This window comes from Pelodiscus sinensis, chromosome 19, assembly GCF_049634645.1.
Source record: "Pelodiscus sinensis isolate JC-2024 chromosome 19, ASM4963464v1, whole genome shotgun sequence".
Taxonomy (NCBI): domain Eukaryota; kingdom Metazoa; phylum Chordata; order Testudines; family Trionychidae; genus Pelodiscus; species Pelodiscus sinensis.
This window is the reverse complement of record NC_134729.1, coordinates 10,244,203-10,268,269: the sequence shown is the minus strand read 5'-3', so window position 1 is coordinate 10,268,269 and position 24,067 is coordinate 10,244,203. Positions and strand designations below refer to the sequence as shown.

Here is a 24,067-nt window from a genome sequence, read left to right as displayed (position 1 = left end):
TGATGATGCCAGGTTGTGCCCTGCTTGGATTGTCAGCAAGGCTGGAACCCCCAAAAATCCAGTCACCAGCAGCATAAGCAGGTTGGGGGGAGGGGTGCTTGACCTGCTGTGCCAAGTGAGCACTAGAGGGGCTGAAGTTTGACCCTGGCTGAATGCTCATCTGTCCCCTTGGTGGCTGCAGGGGGCAAAGAGCTGCCTGTGGATGATACGTTCCAGCCCAAGTGTGGAAGTGGGGAGTTCAAAGGTTGCCCAGATACCCTTAACTCTGCCCTCCTCATGCAGCTGGAAACCTAATGCCCAGAACTCCCGGGAACTACAAGCCCCAGGATGCAACAGGGCTGAAACTGCCATGATGAGACACACATTTCCTCCTCTAGTCACAAAAGGAACCACCAGGAGCCAGTAGCCTGGGACGCAGGACACCTAGGTTCTGGTTCCAGCTCTGACCTACTAGGTACCTTGGGAAATTCATTTCCCCTCATTTGCCAGACAGAGATCGGGGCTGCACAGAGTAAGGCCGTGGCCAAGCTAGCGCTCATGGCAGCAAAACTTTCGTTGCTGAGGGGTGTGAAAAAACACCCCCTGAAGGACGTTCTCGGTGTTGGCGCAAGCACTCGTATGCATGGCGCCGTGTCGGCGGGAGGCGCTCTGCCGCCAGTTGAGCTGGTTGTATCGTGTCCACGGGGGAGCTCCTTCCCAGCGGCACAACCCTGGCGCTTTTGGAGCAGCAGAGCTGTGTCGGTGCCTCTGGAGAGGTGGCCACCGCACGAGAGCCCAGCCCACAACCTGAGGTATTTACTGTCTAACCAGGAAAAGGGGGGGATCAGCTGCTCTATCTGACAGATGGGGAAACTGAGGTACAGAGAGCTGTGTGACCCAGCCAGGGTGGCACAGATCTGGGACCTGGCTCCCACATCTCCTAGATCCCAGCCCAGCATCTCACCCCGAGCCCAGCCTCCCACTGCCAGCCTGCTCCGGGGGTGTAACGGACCCGGGCCCTGAACAACGGTGTCATGGCTACCGCCCCAGGAAGGTTGTTCATTCAGAACAAAACAGCTGCACCCCTTTCCAGAGGGAGGAGGAGGGGGAGAGTAAAGGACCCTGTGGGGGAGGGTAAAGGACTTTGTGCTGCTGCTGCCCTCTGTGCCCCATCCAGACAGGTGTGTTTAGTGCCAGGGGCACAATTCATCCCTGCTCACACCACCATGCCGTGGGTCTGGCTTCTCGGTGCTACCCACAGATGGCAGCATCCTGAGAAATCAGGCCCAGGGGTCTCCAGTTGGGTGCCCACTGGTCAGGGACACCCCCAAAATTCCACAGCGGATTTACAAAAGCTCTAGAGCAACAGCACAGAACCTGCAGCCTGTCCCCTAGTGGCCACTCCACAGAGAGGATAAAAGCCTATGACGCCTACTGGCTGGTGGAGTTCCTCCTTTAGCTCAAGCAGTGAAGCACATATGGGGGGGGGCTGGGCAGAGGGGGTTGGGTTCACGGGTTTTGAGGGAAGTTTGACCTCTTGCATCAGCCTCAACACAGTGGAGAAATCACCAAGCTTCGAGGGGAGGCAGCTGGGTGGGCCTGGGGGTGGTCTCGCTCATGTAGGAGACGCACACAGGGAGCCTGGCTCCGGGAAGGGGTGGGGTGGTCTAGTGGTTACAGGTGGATGGACTTGGAGTCAGGAGTCATGGGATCTAGTCCCACCAGCAGACGTGAAAGCAGCTGAAGGGGTCCTGGGTTCCATCCCTAGCTCTGGGAGGAGGAGGAGGGTGGTGGTTAGATTTGGGGGAAGGGTTGGGGATCAGGATGCCTGGGTTCCCTCTCTTGCCATATGACCTTGGGCAAGTTATCTCCTTGTCCTCTGCCTCAGTTTCCCTCTCTGTGCTGCACTGGCTTAGACCTGTCCATGCAGAACTTTGGGGCCTGCTGCTGGGCCAAAAGAACAGCCAGATTAGGGGTCAGACCAAGGGTCCAGCTAGCCCCACTTTCCTCTCCTCTGCAGCTAAGGAACAACCAATACACCCCTCCCCTGCACTGGTAGCTTCTGCGGGGACCCCTCGCTCAGTGTTGGCCAATTTTACAGTCCTGCCTCACGGGCTTCCATGCCGCTCAATGACCCACGGAGTCTTAAAGGGCCAGCCTCATGCACAGGCCCAGCTGCATGGCGGTGGGGGGCACAGGCCACCCCAGGGCCTGCGGTTTTATTTGCTGCTGGCCTTGGCGTAACATCTCCGAGCACAGAGACAACACAGGCACAAAACGGCACAGACAGGGGCTGTGAGGCCTAAGGGGCGGAGACACTCAGTGAGACTTGGGACACTCCGCTGCTGCCCTGTTGGGTGACCTTGGGCAAACCCCCTCCCCCTCTGGGCCCCAGTTTCTCCTTACACCCTGGGCCCATTGAGGCTGGCAGCTCTCTGAGGCCTGCACTCTCTTGCTCAGTGTCTGTGCAGCATGTGGCACCCCAGGTGTGGCACCCTCCCCGCCCAATACACCTCATATGCGGCTCTAGGCTCTAGATGTCATTTCCCAAGTTTGAGCCCAGCACCCTCAGGCTAGGTCTACACTATAGGGGTTTTTTTTGGTGTTTTTTAAAGCTACACAAATTGCACTCTGCTTTTCCCAATCACTTTTCCGGAAGAGGCTTTTCCACCATCTGGCCCCGTCTAAATGGGGCCAAATGGCAGAAAAGCCTCCTCTTTTGGCAGAGCCCTTATCTCTTGTAGAACGCAGAAAAAAAAGAAGAAAAAAAAAAGCAGAAAAGCAAATGCATTCCTTGGGCATGGAAGAGTTTTCCCAGGATACCTGCAGTGGGGGCTTGAGCCCTTGATCTCTGGCTCTGGAGAGAGGTACCTTATCGACTGTGCCACTGGAAGAGCTCCCCCAAGCTCCCTACCTTCACGGCCCCCCCATAACCCTGGTGTCCCCAGCACAATGCCCTAATCCCTAGGCCACAGCAGAACCCACCCCACCTCCCTACCTTCAGGGCGTCCCTTATCCGGCCTTCCTAATGGAGGAGCCGGGGTATCCCATAAAAATCCTGCAGCGTAGATGTACCCTCAGTGGGGTTCTACTGCTTCCGTTAAATGGGAGAACTTGGTTCACTGGCAGCAGTAGTAGGCTGTTATCTTATGTGAACCTCTGGGGCTCTTCCCCCAGCTCCAGAGGTGTCTAGTGGTTAGAGCAGGTGGGGGCTGAGAGTCAGGACTTCTGGGTTTGTCCCTTGCTCGGCTTCCTTGCTTGTTTGGGGAACAACACAGCAACAGCCACAACGAAGCGGAATAGCAGCCACAGCGACAGTCGCTGTTGGCAGGTGAAAAATTCTTGTTGTGGAGCCAGGATTCGAACCTTCCCCATTCCAGTGCCTGGCCCCGGAGCAGAGGAATCGCCCTCCAAGGAGCCACCCGCTCAGGGCTCTCGCCTAGAGGGCACTGCCATGCGCCGCCCCACGCCACCTCTGCAGCCAGCGTAGGGTCCTGCCTGGGCGGCGGGGGCTGGTTTGCTTGGGCAGAAATGTGATTAGGGCTTTTTCCAAAGTCTCGCGGCCCCTGCGGACTCCGACCAAATTAAACGGGGACTGTGCTCCCCGGCCCGGCACCAGCCAATTATCTCCATAATCAAGTCTGCGCTGGGTTATCATAGCAATTAGCCGCTGCCTTGGACGGGGGCTGGACAGGGGCTGCAGCAGCCAGAGGTGGGGGCCAGAAGGACACGTGGAGGAACTACAGATGGGGAGGAAGGCCGGGGGAGGGGAGGGGAGGGGAGAGGAGGGGAGGGGAGGGGAGAATCAGAAGCAGCGAGCGATGATGGAGGTTGGCAGAGACACAGTAATCACCTCGGCCATCTCTGTGGTGCTGCTCAGCTCCCCAGCTGGCATTACCCGGCCCGACGCCCAGCGGGCCTCCACCAGCGTCAATGGGGCCCACTCCCCAGATATGGGCCCGCTCCCAGGGCCACTACTCCTGGCGTGACTCAGTGTCCCAGCCGGAGCGGCGCCGGAGGAGCCCAGCCTGCGCTTGCCAGGCCCGAGTGTCCGTGGCGTCCGGGCCTGCCTGAGTGTGCGGAGATCCTGAAGTCATTGCTGCGGGAAGGCTGGTGCCTCAGCTGTGGTGGAGACAAGATACCGGGCTAGATGGACCCGTTGCTCTGCTCCACTGGGCTGCGGAGGGGGAGGTGGGAAAGACACTGCACTGAATGACCGTGCCAGGGCCCTGCGCCCAGGAAGAGGAAGGGGGCTTTGTGGTGCTGGGCTATTGGCTCACTGAGGCACATCACTGCTCTGTGCCTCAGTTTCCCCACTTACAAACAGAGAATAATGATCTTCCCTTTGTTTGAAATGGAAGCTCTGTGGGTCAGGGAGGGGCTCTCTCACATCCATGCAGCACCTGGCATGGTGCCCCCTCCCCCACTTACAGGCCACACGTGGCGCCCTGTACCGTGGCCCCACACAGCTTGCAGGTTCTACGTGGCACCCAGCTTGGTGCCACCCCCCGGCTCGCGGGCTTCACGCAGCGCCCCATACAGCAGGCCCTGGCCACAGCTGGAAACCCCTAAACACAGCAGAAATCTAACTAGCCCCCAGGGACTGGAGGGCGGCGTTTCAAGGGGGCGGCGTGGGGCACTGACAGGAGTAAGTGCTCAGCCAGGCTCCGTTTCATCCCAAGTCCATGGGGCAGATCCTGGCCAGGGCCCATGGGGCAGATCCACGGGAGTCCATGGGGCAAACCCCTGGCTGGGGAACATGGCTGGCTCCTGCTGGCTGAAGGCGAGATTTGACCCCAAGCCTCTGTGCATGGGGTGTCTCTGAGCCCTGAGGGCAGCAGGTTGCAGGCACCAAAGGAGAGACGGGGGGACCCCCAACTGCTAAAGTCGGGGGACCTCCATCCCCTGATGCAATGGGAGGGTGGCTCACACCTTGCTCCAGCCCCCTGATATAGACACAGTCCTCCCCCCCCCCCCCCCCGCTGCCCTCTGGAAGGTGAGAGTAGGACCAGCTCCTTAGCCCCAGTGATGTGGGCCGGCCTGGGGAACAAGTCAGGGTTACCCCAAGAGGGTCTACATGGGTCTGCTGGGGAAAGGTTCGGGGGACAGATTAGATGGGGGCACAAAGGAGGGGCATGGGGATGGATGGGGGGCAGACACAGGTGTGGCGTCTGGAGGGCACAGAGCTAGAGGGGGTGATGGGGATGGCTGGATGGAGTGGTACAGGGATACCCATCCCTTCTCGGGCAAGCCCCTGTGGGAGTGGGGAGCTGGATAGACACAGAGATCCAGAGAGAGAGAGTGGGGGGGACTGGTAAGTGGGTACAGAGATGGGGGATGGGGCACAGGTGGACGGCTACAGAAACTGAGAAGGGTGGGAAGTGGGTGGGCAGATGGATACAGGAGTGGTGGTGGGGATGGGCGGGTGGGGAGCTACAAAGATGAAGTGGGGGTGAGGGGCTGCACAGAGATGGGGTAGGTGACGGGGGATGGGTGGTTGGAGGAGAGATGCAGAGATGGGGTGGGGGGATGGGCGGGTGGCGAGCTACAGAGATGGAGTGGGGGTGAGGGGCTGCACATAGAGATGGGGTAGGTGACGGGGGATGGGTGGTTGGAGGAGAGATGCAGAGATGGGGTGGGGGGATGGGCGGGTGGGGAGCTACAGAGATGGGGTGGGGGGATGGGCGGGTGGGGAGCTACAGAGATGGAGTGGGGGTGAGGGGCTGCACATAGAGATGGGGTAGGTGACGGGGGATGGGTGGTTGGAGGAGAGATGCAGAGATGGGCGGGTGGGGAGCTACAGAGATGGGGTGGGGGTGAGGGGCTGCACATAGAGATGGGGTAGGTGACGGGGGATGGGTGGTTGGAGGAGAGATGCAGAGATGGGGTGGGGGGATGGGCGGGTGGGGAGCTACAGAGATGGGGTGGGGGGATGGGCGGGTGGGGAGCTACAGAGATGGGGTGGGGGGACAGGCGGGTGGGGAGCTACAGAGATGGGGTGGGGGTGAGGGGCTGCACATAGAGATGGGGTAGGTGACGGGGGATGGGTGGTTGGAGGAGAGATGCAGAGATGGGGTGGGGGGATGGGCGGGTGGGGAGCTACAGAGATGGGGTGGGGGGATGGGCGGGTGGGGAGCTACAGAGATGGGGTGGGGGGACAGGCGGGTGGGGAGCTACAGAGATGGGGTGGGGGTGAGGGGCTGCACACAGAGATGGGGTAGGTGACGGGGGATGGGTGGTTGGAGGAGAGATGCAGAGATGGGGTGGGGGGACGGGCGGGTGGCGAGCTACAGAGATGGAGGCGGGCGCAGGGCTCCGGGAACAATTCGCATAGCAGAGGTGCCAAAAGCCTCTGACCCAAACTGCAGGCCGCGGGGGCCATAGAAACCACCTGAGGCTGGGGGGAGCTGCCGTGACCGCAGCCCCCAGCCCCCCGCAGGGTGCCGAGAGAACATGGTGAAGCAGAGAGGCAGAGCCCAGCAAGTCTCCCCCATTTCTAATGTGACCGTCTCCCGCTGTCCATCCCCCTGCACCCCCCAACCCCAGAACCGCTCCCCAAGTCACCTGCCTGCAGAGCGTGTGGCTCCCCCGCCTGCCCCGAGCTGCGTGTGCAGGAGCAGGCGAGGTGGCCGGAAAGCATTCAGTGCTCCCGCAGGAGGCCCACTGGGAATGCCGCCCCCTCCCCCCGTCTCTCGCCGTACGCTGGAGCTGGGCGCCAGGCAGGTATCGCAGCTCCAGAAACCGGTGACAGACGCCCCCGCGCTGTCCCCGGCTAAATAACAACAGTGAAGAGACGGGGGGAGCGGAATGGCCCCTGGGTGCTGGAACCGGCGCCCTGCCGCCCCCGCCCCAAAGCGCCTCCCTCCTGGCCCTGCCTGTCTGCAGAGTCCCCCTGGGTGGCAGCCCCCAAGAGGTGGGGGGGGACAGGAAAGCACCCCCTTTCTGCGGTGTCGGTTTGGGCGTGGGTGGGGGTGGATTCACAACAGGTCATGGGTTCAGGCTCTGGCCGGAGCCCTGGCAGGGGCGGATGCGGCATGAAGGGCGGATGCTTGGGGGGCGTAAACCCAGGCCGCTCTCATGCTGGCAGGGCTGACTGACACCCGCTGGGGATCTAGCCCGTTTGGCTGCTACACCAAAACCTGCCCCCTGGGAGCCCCTGCCCAGGCCACACAGTTGGACGAGGCTTGTGATGACAACACCGGGGGCCTTTCATCCTGGGTTGAAATTCTCAAAGCCGCAGCACACCCAGATCATTTCTGACCCTTCCGCCTGACCTCTTCCAGGCCAGAGAACCCACCCAGCCAGTCCTGCATTGAGCCAGGAAGCTGGCGTGGCAGCAGCCTGTGGAACTCACTGCCACCAGAACGCCGTGTTCCGAGAAGAAGGGGACAGTTCTACGGAACAGGAGACTCTCCAGCATTACAGTACAGAGGATGAAGGTGGAACCAAGACACTGGATAGGGACCAATAGCCTAGAGTCAACTGCTACCTACTATTGGAGGAAATATTCCCTGGGCACAGGCTGCCGCAGAATCACCCTGCTTGGGGCACACAGGATACTTGGCTAGAATGGCCCACTGATCTAACACAGGATGGCGAGTCCTGCACATGAACTGGCATCAGACAACCAAGCTCCCTTCCCCTGGTGGGGCCACTCCTGGAAATTCAGCCCCTAAATATCCCTGCCGCAATGTTTACCCAACTCTGAGCACCACCGACTGCTTATCGGGCATTGAACTCAGTGTAATCCGCCGAAGATAAATGGGAGAGTTGCCCTTCGCTGCAGCGTTATTAGGGCTTTTATCCTCTTCTTCATTTACACTTCACCACCAGAGCTAGATTTACTGTTATTACAGCAGCTCCTAGAAAGGCCAAGAGCAGGGCCCTATTGTGCTGCACAAGCCCTGCCCCAGGAGTTCACAGCCCATGAAGGGAAACTGAGGCACAGAGCAGCGATGTGGTTGGTAGGAGCCAGCAGCAGGGCACGCACACACTGTTTAATTCAACACGTGGGGAGGGGCAGTTTCATCTCTTCCCAGCCCCAGGACAGTTTCCAGGAGGAGGAGCCAATCTTAGCCCCGCCCATAAGAGCAAATAACCTTTACAATGTAGGGCCTGACGGTGGAATACAACCCTCCATGGCCAGGTCCAAACTGGAATTTAGGGGAGCCCCCTAATGGTGACCCCAGGTAGTACAGGCTGGGCAGCTGCAGGACACTGTAGGAACTCTGTGGCCAGCAGCCTCGGGAGTGAGCGATCCAGCCATGCAGCAGTGGACTCCTGCTAGGGGAGGCCATGGCTCGAGGCATCACGGGAAAGTAGCTTGTGGGGAGGGGAGGTCCTATGTCTGCCACAGGGCGCCTGGCAGGGGGTTCGTCTACACTCGCAGGTGAGTCCCGTGGTGCAGGGGGAGTCCTAAAGCCTGGGGGTGTCTGTGGAGAGAAGTTTGGGGGGTGTATTCAAGGGGGAGCAGGCCACAGGCACGTGTCAGTCTCATTCCCTTCCTCTGCTTTTCCCACGGGAGTTGTGGCCCTGTGGCTGGCACCCAAGTTAGTTTGCTGCGGTAGCCTTTGAAGAGCCAGGGATGGAACCCAGATCCCTGAGCCTCCCTGCTCTAACCACTACACACCACTGCCTGCCAGTTTGGGGCTGCCCACCCATCACACCCCCTTCTGGCCACCAGCTTCTCCCTGTACTAACCCCCCCACCCACAGAGCAAGGCCCAGGACCCCGGCTGCCCAGAGCCAGGACTCCGGAAGCAGCAAGGGCAGTGCTTGGGCACCAGTTAATCCTGGCCTCTCCTAACTCAAAGTTCTGGGATAACATAGGCCTCCACACCCAACCTGGTTCTGATCCAGATCCTGGTTCCTATGATCTCTCCCCTGCTCCCCAACCAGTGGGACAGAACCAGATGGGGGGAGGGGGTCTGTGTGAAGGTCACAGCTGACCCACCCTTCCCCCAACAGCTCTGCCAGGCCAGAGGGGAGGGACTTTCCCACAAGGGTTGGGGGGGCTCCAGCTACCCAATGGCAGAGCTCAGTCAGCAAGGAGATGCTTGCGCCTCACTCTGGGGGCATGACCGGCAACCCAGCTCCCAGAGAGCCTGCTCCCTGCCCCACATGCCAAAAGCCTGGGAAAGGGGCAAGAGGCACCGAACAGAGAGCCAGGTGTTGTGGGTTCTGCTACCGACTCCCTGCATGATCTTGGGTCAATCCCTGCAGCTAGCTCTGTGCCTCAGTTTCCCCATCTGTAAAATGGGAAGAAGTGTCAGTCCTCTTCTCTCCCCATCCATTCGGACTGGGAGCTCTTCAGGGCAGGGACTGGCTCCACAGCCCCATCTGGCCCAATGGGGGCCTGGACCTTCTTTCCATCAAGGGCTGTGCCAGCCCCATCTCAGAGGGTACCTTGTGACCTGCTTTGCCTCCAAAGCAAGGAGCAAATTATTGGGTTGCCTCAGTCCATGCCCGGGATGGCTCAAGCTGGGATTTAGCCCTGCTGCCCCCTCCCCAATTTTCCTGTGGGGCAGGAAGCAAATCCCCCAGAGATGGACAGTTGTGGGGCAGGACACAAGGGAAGCTGATCCGCAGTCAGGACGGTGGGACAAAGGTCAGTGTCTTCAGAAGGAGCCTCCCACACCAGCAACCTGGGCTCCAGGCCCCAGCCCCATTCCCCTGTGCGGGAGGAGCTGGTTAGCATTCCAGAGGCATCCCCCCCCCCCCACGGGGGGAGGGCTTGTTTAGGAGGGGAACAGGAAAACCAGAGAGAAATGCCCTGTCCTGGGAAGCTCACCAGTCTCGCCTCTCCCCCACCCCCATCAGCTCCCTCCTGCAAAATCCCACACTGTCCTCCTCCTCTGTGGGGTGAGATCCCTGGGGACTCCCACCCCACGGTGACCCCCCAATCTCCTCCCCCGAAACAAGTGCTCCCACCCCTCCCGCCAGCAAATCGCCATTTTATTATTCAGACCCAGAGCAAATGTGATTGGGGTGGGGAGGGAGCAGGGCTGAGATCCTAGATGGGGGGTGAAAATCCAGGAAATGACACTATCGGGGAGGGGGGGGGCCTGGCACGGGAGTGAAATTGACACGGGGAGCGACGGAGCCAGCATAGTAACAGGTTTTTCTGTCCACTCATCCATCCCCCTCCATCCGCCTCTCCCTCCTTCCAGCCATCCTCGCTCTGGGGCTAAGCCCCCCCCAGCCCTTTGGGGGAGCAGCTATGTTCCCTGTTTCTTTCCTTTTTGCCCCCATCGAGGGGAAGGTCAGAGGGCCTAGCGGGGGTGCACTGGAACCCTGGACCGAGCCCGAAATCTCTCCCGATCCCAACGGGGCTTTAAATGGTCCAAACCCATGCAGGGCTCGGCTAGCCCCCCATGGGCGGAATTTTTGGATGGAACCCTTAAAACATCACACACACACAGAGCCCCGGCTGCAGAATCCCCCCCCCGCACCACCTCGTCAGACGCGCCACCGATCTTAGGGCTAAGGCGGGGGGAGGGGGCTACACCGGGGTCTAGGGATTTCGTGACGGGAGGGAGGAGGTGATATAATTGCGGTGCAGTGGGGGAGGGGGCTCCGGGCTCTCTGGATTAACCGCCTCCTTCTCGCTTTGTTTACTTCTCTCTCTCCGGGCCGGATCCTGCCGGACTCCGACGTCAAACCGAATTGTGACATGCAAAGGGGGCCGAATCCCCCCCCCCTTCTCCCAAGCGGACACGATACATGTCTCTTCCCCACACACCATGGAATCCCTTCCCCACTTACACCGCTGGGGGGGAGATATACGAACCCATCCCCCCAGGTGTAAAGGGATCAGGATCGGGTCCCTCCCCCGCCCCAAAAGGTGAGGCCGCCCGGTTCCAGGCACACGGGCCGGCAAGGGGGGGGGAGAATAAAAGGACGTCCCCACCCTGTTTCAAAGGATGGTCAATTCAGCGCCCCCCCCCAGTCAGGATTGGCTCCAGGGCGGGGTGCTCAGCACAGCTCCCCCCACCCCACGGCTGGCAACACCCCCACCCCTCCCTTATTAGCCATGCAGCCCGCATCCTACCATCTTGGAACGATACATATGAAAAACATGTGTCCCCTCTCCCCGCGAGAAAGCCCATAAAATCACGTATTTTTTGGGGGGAGGGGGCTACCCCAATCCTATGTAAGAGCTGTTCTGGATCTAGATCCCCCCCCCCTTCCCCACAGCAAGATAGGCTCCAGAGCCATTCAGAGCTACCCAGAGCTGGAAGAATAATTCTGCTCTCCCCCTCCAGAGATTACGGTACTCCGGGGTAATTGCCCTCCCCGCACACACACAGACCAGAAAATACTGCAGTAGGAGCGGATCGCGGGGTGCCGGGCAGGTGGCTTTGTCTGCTGCACCCACAGATCAGACGCAGGGGCGCCCCCTCCCCTCCTGCCAATCCCACCGAGGGAGGGGGATTTGGATGCATCCCTTCCTATGAGCATCGCTGCTAGGAAGCGAGCCCCCCCCCCCCTCTCCTCCCGGGGACTGGCGCAAAACGATCCCTGTCTGGGAAATAGGAGGGAAAACCACCAAACAGATGACGGACCCTCCCTCCCCCCACCCGATATCCTAGCTGGGGGGTGGTCTGAGCCCGGGAGGGGGGTGGTCAATATTTCCGGAGATCCGATCGCTCCGCCGTTCATATCCCCCCCCCCCCCCCGTCCCCATCTCCCTGCAGTTTAGCACAGAATCCAGAGCGAGGGAGGGTCAATGGATCGGTTATTTACCTGGAGGGGGGCCTGTCAGATCTAACCCCCCCCCTCCCCAGACACACACACCAGACGCCAGACAATCAAGCCAGCGCCTTACCTTTAGCGCTCCAGCCTCGGGTCTCAGTCCAGCGGGCTGCTCCATCCGGCGAGTCCTAGTCCACCCCGGCTCCAGACATGTCGCTTCCCTGCGCCCCCCGCCCCCCAGGTGTTATGAAAGAGGCGCGAGCGAGCGCTGGAGACCGGTGGGTAGCGTCCGCCCCGCTCCTCTCTGGATGTGGATTCCGGGGCTCGGCTCCAGCCAGGCGCGGATCGCCTCCGGCTCTCTGCCCTGCAGCGTGCAGGGGCGGGGGTGGGGGGGTCCTCGGGTGGCGGCTCGTTTTCCTCCCCGCCGGATGCTTCTCCAAAAGGGTCCCTTCCCCCACACGATACCACCGCGGGAGGGGGAGAGAAAAATCGCCCAAGCGGCTCCCCCCTTCCGAGGACTCCGGTCCCCCCCACCCCAAAACCCGCTCTCAGGAAGTCTCCGCCGGGCGCCCAGCCCGCTCCGGCGCCGCGAGGGGCTGGGTCTGGCTAGATCCACGCGTGACAGGCAGTCCGGGCATGCTGGGGAGCCAGCGTGCGAGCGAAATCAGCCCCGCCAGCCCTGGCTGCTGCGGGGGGCGGGCTGGGGGGCCCCCGCAATTCTACGGAGCGAGGGCGGGGGACGCTTCGGGGGGCGTTTCTCGGCAATCTTCCTCCGGGGGTCGCCGTCTGCGGGGCCTGGCAGCCTGGCAGCCCCGCTAGGCTTCTCCACGGTCCCCCGGCGCCGGGAACGGGGGGGCCCAGCTCAGCCCCCTCGGCAGCCCTGCAGCCGGCGCGATCGGTGCCTCTCCTGGTAGGGACGGGGGAGCCGGGCCACAGCGGGGGGCTGGCAGGCAGGGCGCCGGGCTGCAGGGACTGGAGGCTGGCCGGAAGGTCACGCCTGCTCCGCCCCGGGCAGCAGTCCCCAGCCCGCCCCGGGCGCGGACGCACGATGGGCTGCGAGCGCCCCTCTGCCTCCCCCCGTCCTCCGGCCAGGCGGCTGCGGAGCGCCCCGCGGCACGGCACGGTCCGGGCACTGGGCAGCAATGAAGAGCCAGGGGCTTCATTCAGCGCTAGGGCTCCGCGAGCGGGGAGGGTGGAAAAGCCGGAGTGGAATCCGGGAAGCGGGGGATGGAGGGGAGGGGCACACCTGGGGGGAGAGGAATAGCTGGGGTGGATTAAAGGGGGCTGGAGGGGAGGGGAGGGCACACCTGGGGGAGGGGAATAGCTGGGGTGGATTGAGGGGAACTGGAGGGGAGGGACACACCTAGGGGAAGGAGAGAAAACGGGGACTGGATTTCTATCTCTGGAGAGAGAGAGGCACAGTCTATTTGGTGGGGATGGAGGGGGCAGGAAGGGACACAAAACACGGAACTGAGTATCACCCATGGAAAGGGACATGGGAAATTCACCTGTAGCAGGTAAAGGGAAAAATCCGCACTGGATTGCTTAGCATGGGAGTGGAGAAAGAATAAACCTGGCTGCCCATGGGGAGGAGGCGGGTCCTAGCCTGGATTCCCAGCCCTGGCGGCCTACTGCACGGCCACCTGTGGGAGGCAGGGAGGAGACAAAACCTGGACTGGATCCCACCTGCTGGGGTGTATGTTGCAGATATCCCTGAGTAGCAGACAGGAGGAGTTAAAACCTGGTCTGGATTATACAACCTGGGAATAGATGGGAAAGCTACACCTGATCAACTGTGGAAAGGAGTCAAAATCCGGAATGGATACCTGATTAAGGAGTAGACCCTGCAAAGTTACAGGACTGGCAGCTGGGAGAAGGCAAACCTAGGCCTGGATTCCAGGAGATTGGGCTCCACAAAGAAGGAATTAAGGCTAATCCTGTCCTGGGTGACCCCATAGACATATGTCAGGGCAGATGTTCCAAAAGACAGGCTAAAGTGCACATGTACGTGGCTGACTGGAGGGAAAACCTGATCCAGATTCTAGAAGGAGGGGATTCAAGGAAATGTAGGCAGAGGATTCTAACAGCCGGGGTTAACCACAAAGTCCTGCTAAATTGCAAAGTAATTTCTCCTGTTACCTTTTTCTTCTGTTTTATACAGTTTATGCCCATCAATTTGTAATAAGGATACAGAGCACCAAGCTGTGCCATTTGATCTAACATCATAAGGTGCAATTTTATTACTAGATAAAATCTATTGAGAAGGAATCCATTAAAACATTAGAAACTATAGCAGAAATTAAAGCTGTCTGAAGGCATCCTCTACCAGACCCAGTCAGCTGGAGGGAAGTTTAGTTTCCCAGACAACCTGATCACAAAAGCATTGCAAATAGTTTGGCCGTGCAATAGAAAAGTGATCAATACGATGTCTTATACAGAGAGCTACAGGCCACAGTGGCTGTGCTGTAGGAAAGTGAAGGGAGCAGAGGAGAATGTAACAGGCCCCAGCAGTGCTCCAGCTTCACTCTTTGGCCAGCACCTCACGCTTGCCCACTTTGTGGAACAGACTGTCTCTTGAGACTCGGACATTTTAGCCCCTCGTGATGCTGCCGCTGGGCAACATAACTGACCTGGATCAGCACTTGTGCCGTTGTCTTTTGAGACACACAGTGGCCACATATAGAGAGTCACACACCTTGGTTAACACTTTGTTTTAACTAACTTGGTGAGTTATAGAGCTACATTTGATCAGTGGGGTGTGTGTGTGTGTGTGTGTGTATATGCATCTTTCTGAAAGTGTTTGTCTTGTATTAAAGAAGCTGATACAGTCAAGCAGAAGGCCAATGTGAGGTGTGCATATCTAAACGGGAAACCACCAAAATGTTACACGCCTGATCGGCTGAAGGACTGGCAGCTGCACAGACAGACTATCATTAGAAAATGAATCTACTTCTTCACTGAGGAGTAAGGAATCCCGGGGTACAGGTAGAGGGGAATCCTGGGGTATGGGAGGGGACAAGTCTGGCCTACAGGCAGAGGGGGAATTCTGGCATTCTGGAACAGAGGTGCAAAGAGCTGTTGTGTGTTTCATTCCTGGCTATTTCCTGTTGTCTATGAAAGAACTGAGCCAAATGACTTTATATAGCTCTGTGAAGAGCTACTAACCCAAGACAGAACCATCCAGGAGTGAGAAGAGACCAAGTAACCTCCAACAGCCAGGAGTGTGGATGGAAAAAGGGAAGAGTCGGCCACAGGAACCCACTTAGAGTATGTCTACACTACAGCGCTAATTCGAACTAACTTAGTTCGAATTAGTTAATTCGAACTAAGCTAATTCGAACTAACAGATCCAGACTAAAAAACTAGTTCAAATTAGCGATTTGCTAATTCGAACTAGCAAGTCCACACAGAGTGAACCCTGACCCGGGGTTAAGGATGGCCGGAAGCAGTGCTGGCAGGGCATTGGATGAAGACTTAGAGCGTGGAGCTGCTGTCTCAGGCTAGCCAAGGGCTGTGCTTAAAGGGACCCGACCCCCACCCCAGACAGACAGTTCTCAGGGGTGCCCCGCTTGCAAAGCAGTCCTGGCTTGGATTACCCGGAGTACCCACACTGGGCACATCACAGCACTTGGCCATCAGACCGGCTGCACTTGCCGCAGGCTGCCATCTGGGAAGAGGGGGCAATTGGGGGGCTGCAGGAGAGCTTCCACCCCCAGAAGCCCGCAGAGCCAGCCCAGTCCTCCCCATCGGGGGCTCGTACCCCATTCCTCCCTCACCTCCTTCCACTTACCCCTCCCTAGCCTCTCTTCCTCGTGTACTAAATAAAGGACAATTGTGTTCAAAAATAGAATCTCTCTTTATTGAACAAAACTGGGGGAGACTGGGAAAAGGAGGTGGGAGAGGGGAAGAGAGAAGGTGGGAGAGGGGAGGGCAACTAAAATGATGAGGGGTTTGGAACAGGTCCCATATAAAGAGAGGCTAAAGAGACTGGGACTTTTCAGCTTAGAAAAGAGGAGATGGAGGGGGGATATGATAGAGGTCTATAAAAGCATGAGTGGTGTGGAGAGGGTGCATACAGAAAAGTTCTTCATTAGTTCCCATAATAGAAGGACTAGAGGACACCAAAGGAAAGGAATGAGTAGCAGGCTTCAAACTAGTAACAGAAAGTTGTTCTTCACAAAGCAAAGAGTCAACCTGTGGAACTCCTTGCTGCAGGAGGCTGTGAAGGCTAGAACTAGAACAGAGTTTAAAGAGAAGTGAGATAAAGTGATAGAGGTTGGGTCCATGGAGTACTATTAGCCAGGGGGTACGAGTGGTGTCCCTGCCCAAGGTATGTGGAAGGCTGGAGATGGATGGCACGAGACAAATGGCTTGGTCACTGTCTTCAGTCCATCCCCTCCAGGGTCCCTAGGGTTGGCCGCTGTCAGAAGACAGGCTACTGGGCTAGATGGACCTTTGGTCTGACCCAGTACGGCTATTGTAAGCTCAGGGCTCAGGGTCGGGGGTCTCAGTGGACCACCTTGATTTTCATTCCAACCTGCTCCTGGGTGGCCAGGCTGGCAGCTATCCTGCCCTAGATGGCCACTTTCCTGTGCCTAGTGCGGAGGTCGTGGACAAGGTCCACGATGTCCGCACTAGCCCAGGCGGGTGCCCGCCTCTTGCGGTCCCGGGCAAGCTCCTGGGAGCCGCCAGCCTGGTCCCGGGAAGAGGGGGAGGGCTGGGGGGCATCGGGTGGGTGGCTCGAGCCATGCCAGGTGCAGGGTCTGCTAGCTGAGTGCTGGCAGGCTTGCACCTGGCACAGGCACCGTAGCCAGCCCGTGCCCCTTTAAGGGGTCCAGGGCCGGGAGGGGGGCAATAGAGTTTCCCTGGTGTTGGCCAGAGTTGCCACCAGGGAAAGCTGGGGAGGGCTAGCCTCCCACTAGTTCGAATTAAGGGGCTACACACCCCTTAATTCAAACTAGTAAGTTCGAACTAGGCTTAGTCCTCGTAGAATGAGGTTTACCTAGTTCGAACTAAGCGCTCCACTAGTTCGAATTAAGTTCGAACTAGTGGAGCGCTTGTGTAGCGCCTATCAAAGTTAATTCGAACTAACGTCCGTTAGTTCGAATTAACTTTGTAGTGTAGACATACCCTTAGAGGGGCTCACAGGACATAACTTGTGGACATCAATTCCTGGCAGACATCCAACGGATGGTCAAACACTCCAGCACCAACTGGGAATTTCTTCATGACAATACTGGAGTCTTCCAGACACAAGGAGGTGACTCATTTTTTCTCTGAGAAGGGACACAACTCATGTCTTGGGTGGACACGTCAGAGCTTCACTAGGGTCATGCTCACAATAGTTAGGCCAAGAAGAGGAGCCAGGCGCCTGCCAGAAATGGACAAACCAGCTCAACACCTCCAAGGAGAAAGTGTGGAGATGAATTCTTGGGCCAGCAAGTGAAGTGTGAAGATCTAATAGGGACCTGCAGGGAGCCTATGGAGAACCAAGCCTCGTAGCTGTAAAGCAATCCCGAATCCAGCGCTCAGGGAGGGAAGGCAGATCAGCTGTCCCCTGGCAGAATGCCCTTAACACCCAGAACTTGGGGCAGATTGGGAGAGATGCTTACAACGTCCAGGATCTTTCGAGCCAGGGAGGAGCAGGAGGCGCAGATTCACAGAACATTTTGCTGTGATTGACTTGGTAGGTTTTGCCAAAAAAAGAAAAAGTTGGTTGAAAGTTTGCCCTGACTCTAATCTCGAGTCATTGCTACAGTGACAGTGAAGCACGCAGCACATCGTGCCAGCTCCAACTGAGAGATAACAAAACATTTCTCCGTGTATGGCTTCTCTACGCAGACTTGGGTATGACAGGCTAAATGCTTTGGGAGTCCATACCTGAATTACAGCTGTCTGAACGCAGGAGGTGCACTTGTATTGCACTCACGTGTGTCTAGACATAATCCTAACTGACATTTTTTAGTCTGGAGAAACTCGTTACACCAGTGGCTAGTTTACCCTAGAAGTACTACCATGACACAGCTTAGTAATACCTTGGAGCGGCACGTGTTATATCGCCATAGCCTGTCATGTAGACAAGCCCTAGCAAAGGCTATCTGCAACAGGAAACTGGGCTATTGCAAAACACCCTGAGTTCTTCTAAGAGTTCAGTTTAGAGGTCCCACAGATTTTGGTATAAAAAGTACTGGCGCTTCTTAAAGGAACTGACTTGTAAGACAGATTTTACCACTCCCTGAAACTTTGGTTAAAGTGGCATAAAAGCCACGAGTACTGGAGAAATCAGGGCCGGATTAAGGCATGGGCTAGCCGAGCAGCTGCCCAGAGCGCCAACCTATGAGGGGCACCTGATGGCAGTTGTAAGGGGCGCACAGCACCCCTTATAGCTACCATCAGGCGCCACACGCCTGGCGCCCAGATCGCAGGCTGCAGCAGCTCCCGGCGGCCACCCTGTAGCAGTCTGGGCTGGGCCGGGAACGTGTGTCCTGCCGTCGCCAGCTCCGCGCATCCTCCCCCATGCACCAGCACAGGGGCGGGGCCATGCATGCACCCTCCCCCAACTCAGGGCGCAATTAAACTGTCTGCCCAGGGCGTTGGAATGGCTCGGTCCGGCCCTGAAATTCCAGTGAAATTGGAATAGATTCAACGTGGCTCAAAGCATCAGCCGGCCGTGGTCATTCTGAACTGAACGAAGGGTTTTTGATAATTCAGTAACTGGTCTAAATGTCCAAACTCTCCTTCGGAATTGTTTGATGAATTGTTAGAATCCACCTGGCCAATGCTGGACCTGCACCATCAGAGGAGCTTGACTGGAGAGAAACAAGGAAATCTGCAGAGCTTCCTTGGTAAGGAAAGAGGTGCCAGGCTCAAGGGAACATTTTTATTTTCATAACTGATGCAGCAAGCCCAGAGGTGCCAGGGATCTGAACTGCCAGGCCCAGAGGTGCTGGGCTCTGAGCCGCCAGGTCCAGAGGTGCTGGGGCCTTGAGCTGCCAGGCCCCGCAGTGCGAGGTTCTGAGCTGCCAGGTCCAGAGGTGCTGGGCTCTGAGCCACCAGGCCCAACAGTGCCGGAATCTGAGCTGCCAGGCCCAGAGGTGCTGAGACTCCACCCTGGCAGGCCGTGGCACACTTGACGTGCTATGTTTAAAGACCCATAGCTTCGTGCTGGTGCCAGAGCAGCGCAGAGAGGGGATCATTGTCGGGTGACAGAGCTGCACCCAGGCCTTGAACAAGTGGAGCTGATTTATTAGCTCTTGACAAGCGGCAGCTTCCCATGCAGAGTTCAATTTTGATATTGCAAACTGGTATCGGCTGAGCATCTCCCTGTTGCTTTCTGTGATTTCTTATCTGCTTCCCCTGCTATTTTGGCTCCCAGAGCTCATCCGGGGGTCGTGATTCTCCACTCTGGGCTTGAGCTGAGGAGGATAGAGCCACAGAGCAGGGAGGGCCTAGCAGACGTAATTGGGTAACGACGGTATTGACCCAATGTGTGTTTTTTAGCCCTCGCTTTCCTCACTGGCCATGCTCTGCTAGCAGGGAGGGGGTGGCACAGAAACGCTTCGAAGGCCTTATCATCAGTAGGTCCAGAGCAGGCAGGTGACAGGGGCTGGTGCACCCTACACTGGTCTGAGGCTGCCGAAACCCCCTACCCCCGCCTTGTCCCCCCAGGTAGCATTAGGGAGGACGGGGGACTGAATCCCCACCCCCAATGATGCTGCTTGTTGCTTGCTGTTCCCCTTTGGTCACTCTCAGGGAGCGAGAGGAAAACACACAGCGCCCCCACCCCACACACTGTCCCTGCATTCCCCCCCTCCCGGCTGCTGGGAGCAGGGGTGGAGGAGGGAGCGACCCGCACTTCCTGACAGTGACGGAACGGGAACAGCAAGCAACAAGCAGTGTGGGTAGCATCTGGGTGGGCTTCAGCCCCTCCCCACCACCCCCACCTTCTACCCTGAGCCCCCCAAGCCCTCAGCCCCCTGACCTGATTCCAGCACCGCCCAACCCTCTGCCCTGAGCTCCTATTCACACCCTCAACCCTGACTCCTGCACCCCCCCACAACCCTGCCCAGAGCCCCTCCCACACCCTGACAACCCCCAACTCAGAGCCCCCTGCATTCCACCCCCTTACAGGTTTTCTTACAGGTACTATCATATTGCACACCCAGCCCCTTGCCCTGACCCCAAGCGGGGAGGTAATGCAATAGTGCCAATAAGAAATTTTAGTCCCCTGTATATTTCAGGGTACCTCACAATGGTGCTCAGTATCGTTATTTCCATTTTACAGGTGGGGAAACTGTGGCACGGGGCGGAAACATGACTGGCCCAATGTCACTTGGGCGAGTTGGGAATAAAGCGCTGGTCTTTGGGGTCGCAGTCTCCTGCTTGGCGCCTTGGTGCTCTTAGAGCTGGGTCATCTTCTGTCCTGTGTCTGTGCAGCTCCTAGCATAGTGTGACCCCCGTCAGTGACTGGGACTCAGCGGTGTTACCATAATACACCTAATAAATGCACACTATGTCCATGACTGGGGCACCTAGGTGTTACCGTAATATACCTAATAAATCCTATACAGCACCTAGCACCCTGGGATCCTCATCTGTGACTGAGGCTTGCAGATGCTATTGCAATACAAATCTTCCTCCCCCTCCTCCAGACAACACAAGGGCACAACAGGCACAAAACCTGGCCTGCATTTCAGGAGAGTGAACTGGAGTATGTATAGAGCCCAAAAATCATAGACAGCCTCAGGAGTGCCTTTAGTGAAGGCTGCCAAGACGTTCCTGTATGAGACCTGTTTTCAGACATTTATAATGTTGCCAGACTTTAACCCTTAGGGCTGAATATTTCCAAGCTGGGTGTCTGCCTAAGGCTGAATTGTTCTGGAAAGTTTCAGCTCAATTGATTGAGCCATTTCCAAGAATGAGCTCGGGGGAAGATACATTGTTTTGCCCCAGTTAAAATAATTCCTGTGGCTGTTGCATTGAGACGGGCCAGCATCCCTGTGCTTGGGAGCAGGGATTGGAAGTTTGGCGGGGGAATTGTCCTGGGGCAGGGAAATGCCTTTTGCATCGCCTGGGAAAATCTGCTCAAATGTAGCCAAGTTAGGAGTTCTGAAAATCTCCATTTGCACATGCTCAGTAGACACTTGTTAGGCTTTGGCTGCTAAATCTGTTGGCAATGAGCATGCTCCAGCCCTTCACAGCCGCTACCCAAAATGAAATGAATGGGTAGCAGCTTTAAAACTAATAAAAGAAAGTTCTTCTTCACACAGCATATAGTCAACCTGTGGAACTCCTTGCCAGAGGAGGCTGTGAAGGCTAGGACTATAACAGAGTTTAAAGAGAAGCTAGATAATTTCATGGAGGTTAGGTCCATAAAAGGCTATTAGCCAGGGGATAAAATGGTGTCCTTGGCCTCTGTTTATCAGAGGCTGGAAAGAGATGGCAGGAGACAAATCGCTTGATCATTGTCTTCAGTCCACCCTCTCTGGGGCACCTGGTGCTGGCCACTGTCGGCAGACAGGATACTGGGCTAGAAGGATCTTTGGTCTGACCCAGTACGGCCGTTCTTATGTTCTTATGTTCTTAGGCCTGTCCTGACGGCACAGGGTGACTGAGCATACTTCAGCCCCTGGCTGCAGGGGCTGAGCCGGGTTCCAGGACTGAGAGCAGGGAGCCTGTACTAGCCATACCCCCTGCTGGTGCCCAGGCAGCGAGGAGAGAAAGGGGGACGCTGCCTTACTGGAAGACAGGAGGCTGAGGGGTGGGGAAGGAAGCGGGAGAGGTGTTGGGGGGAGGCAGATATGGAACCCAGGACAGGTGAAGGAGGATGGAAATTTGGCATAAGAGGGGTCAGAAGCAGGAGCTGAGGCAGGGACACAGGCAGAGGTGGGTGATGGAGAATAGGAACGAGGAGGAGGGGGCTGGGGAGGCTAGAAGCAGAGGGGGTGCAGGGACATACGAGGAGGTATGGGGGAGGGGTAATGGGCAGGAGCAGGATGGAGAATTTGGGGGATGGATGGCCACTGGGGGTTAGCACTCTGGGAAGAGATGGAGCAGGAGCTGGGGCAGGGGTAGAAACAGCAGGGTCAGGGAGAGATGCGGGGGGGGGGGTGCAGAAGAGTAACCAACAGGGCCTCCCACCCAAGAACTGGGCAGTGAACCCAGGAGTCCTGAGTCAGAAACCCCTTGGCACAGTGTGTGGCTCAGCTCCTCTTGTGGCAGGTCCACCCAGTTTGTGCAGCACAGTGATGAGAAAGGTGCAGAAAACCCCGGAGGACAGTAATAACTGTGCTTAGGGCAGAGCTTGCATGGCGACGGGAAATACGCCTTGGGCCACATACTGAATGAAGATAAACCTGGAAACCCGGAAAAGCTGATCCTTCAATGAGCCCTGCTCACCCTGGGCCATAAATGAGACAGGACCCTGTGAAAAGAATAGCACGGGACCAGCAAAAGTGTCTCACAATTACACGTGCACCAGTGGGCAGAGTTAAGGTTACCTAAGCAGCCTTAACTGTGGCATTTTTCCAGCATTGGAGCCCTTGATTTTGCTGCCTCAGTGTCCTTTTAACATAGCATCTTGGGTTTTTAAAAAATGTAATCAAGATAAAAAGTCAAAAATCTATAACAGCTCCCCTCCTGAGTCATGGGCTACCCGCAGGATTTGGCCTTGAGACCCAGAGCCCCTTGAGCTAAAAGATCACTTGTCAGAGCAGTAAGTTGCAGGGAGCAGCTATTAACTGGGGACAGAGCCCTACATGCTCTGCTCCGGTCAGCAGAGCTGGGGTGGGGGAATTGGAGAAAACGATGTTTTCAGATAAGAGTCGAAGAGTGATGAGGAAGCTCTTGAGCCGGTGGTGGAGAGAGGCAGCTGGATGCCACTGAACTTAGCTGGCTCTGGCTGAGTCAAGATTTGGAAACGAAGGCAGCTGGGGGGTGGGGTCCGGGAGTCGGGGTTCTTTGCACTGCACAAGGGAGATGGGGCGGCAGCAGCTCCCAGCACTGGAGTCAGTAGAGATGGGATGCAGGGCGGAGCTTCCAGGAGCCCTTTCCCACAGAGGTGCAGCTGAGGTCATGAGAAACAAGCCCTGGCCTTCAGGATAATGAAGAGAGCTCACCGGGTAAAGAGATACCTTAGGAAATCCATCTCCCTTGGGATGCAAAGCTGGGTCATTACCACGTGAAGCTGTTTATTTATTTTCCCAGACTCTGCAAAACCCTCTGCTTGTTTTCATTGCAGCCCCTTGCACTTAAGCATCAGGCACACGCTTGGAAGAAAAACCTCTCTTGCTTAGCAGCAAGGCTGCCTGGCCTAGTGGGAAGAGCCCAGGCTTGGGATACAGGAAATCTGGGTATTGTGCCTGGGTCCATGCTGCTGGGTGGCCTGGGGCAAGTCACCGCCCCACCCTATACCTCAGTTTTTCCATCTGTAAAATGGGGGTGAGGATACTGGCTTCCTCTGTCCAGCATGTTGAGATCTGCTGATGAGAAGAAGTCGGGAAGGCATGGGAAAGAGCCGGCTGCCCCCCCACCGAGTCCTCCAGCAAAATCAGGATGCAACTGCTATTTCTACTATTAATAACATTTAGAGGGAGGGGGGTGGAGACATTTCCTGTGGGAAAGGACGTCTAAAAGCCAACACTTTTAAAGGGACAGCGCGTTAGTAGCAGGGCCACATGCAGCTCACAGACACAGAAAGCTGCCAGCACAAATCTTAGCAACTGTAGCAGAACTCGAGGCTAGCGGAGAGACACGGGCTGACAAGGAGGAAGAGAGCGATCAGGGTTGTTTAGGGGGCCGAGGGAGGGGAGAAAGGGCTGCAGGATAATGATGGGACTGGTGTTCTGGTTGCCCGGAATCATGGCAAAATGTCAAATTCACTTGAAAGGCTCAAAACTGAGCTGGGGAGGCACTTTTGGTCTCCTCTGGAACTCCCCACCACTAGCCGTCTGGGGGACTGGCTCTTGCTTACAGCGCGAGTGGCCCTGGGTTCCAGACATCCCTCCCAAACTCTCTGGGGTGGGAATGAAAATGTTGGCAGCCTCAAGATTAACCACAGAAACAATCTGCCGAGGCCTGTGTCAGAGCCTCCCGCCCCGGGTGGCTTTTCTAAAGCGCTGCCCGGCTCCTTCTGCTCAAGACCACACGCGGATGATCCCAGGGTCCCTTCTGGCTTTGGAATCTATGACCGCACAGTATTTAAACTTTTCATGCAGCCGTCAGTGTGTTTACCCCTCCCCTGTGAGCCAGGGCCGGGCTGTTACCCTCCTCAACTCAGCACAGGTGGGGGAAACTGAGGCATAGCAAAGCTAAATGGCTGGTCCAAGGTCATGCAGGAATGCTGTTGCAGAGCAGGGAACAGTCACTGGCTGGTGCTCTAACCACTGGGGACTCCT

General features: G+C 57.3%; 1 protein-coding gene across 7 annotated transcripts in view; it reads right to left on the bottom strand.

Moving 5' to 3' along the window:
• Positions 1-12,839, bottom strand: part of ADGRL1 (adhesion G protein-coupled receptor L1) — a 103,842-nt gene extending 91,003 nt beyond the window's left edge. For 6 of the 7 annotated variants that reach the window (XM_075902216.1, XM_075902219.1, XM_075902217.1 and 3 more), the window contains exon 1: positions 11,806-12,839. The gene's annotated coding sequence lies outside the window, so the exon portion shown is untranslated. The remainder of the gene's footprint in view (positions 1-11,805) is intronic. The other variant, XM_075902218.1, reaches the window with a different exon arrangement.
• Between the last annotated feature and the right edge of the window lie 11,228 nt (positions 12,840-24,067).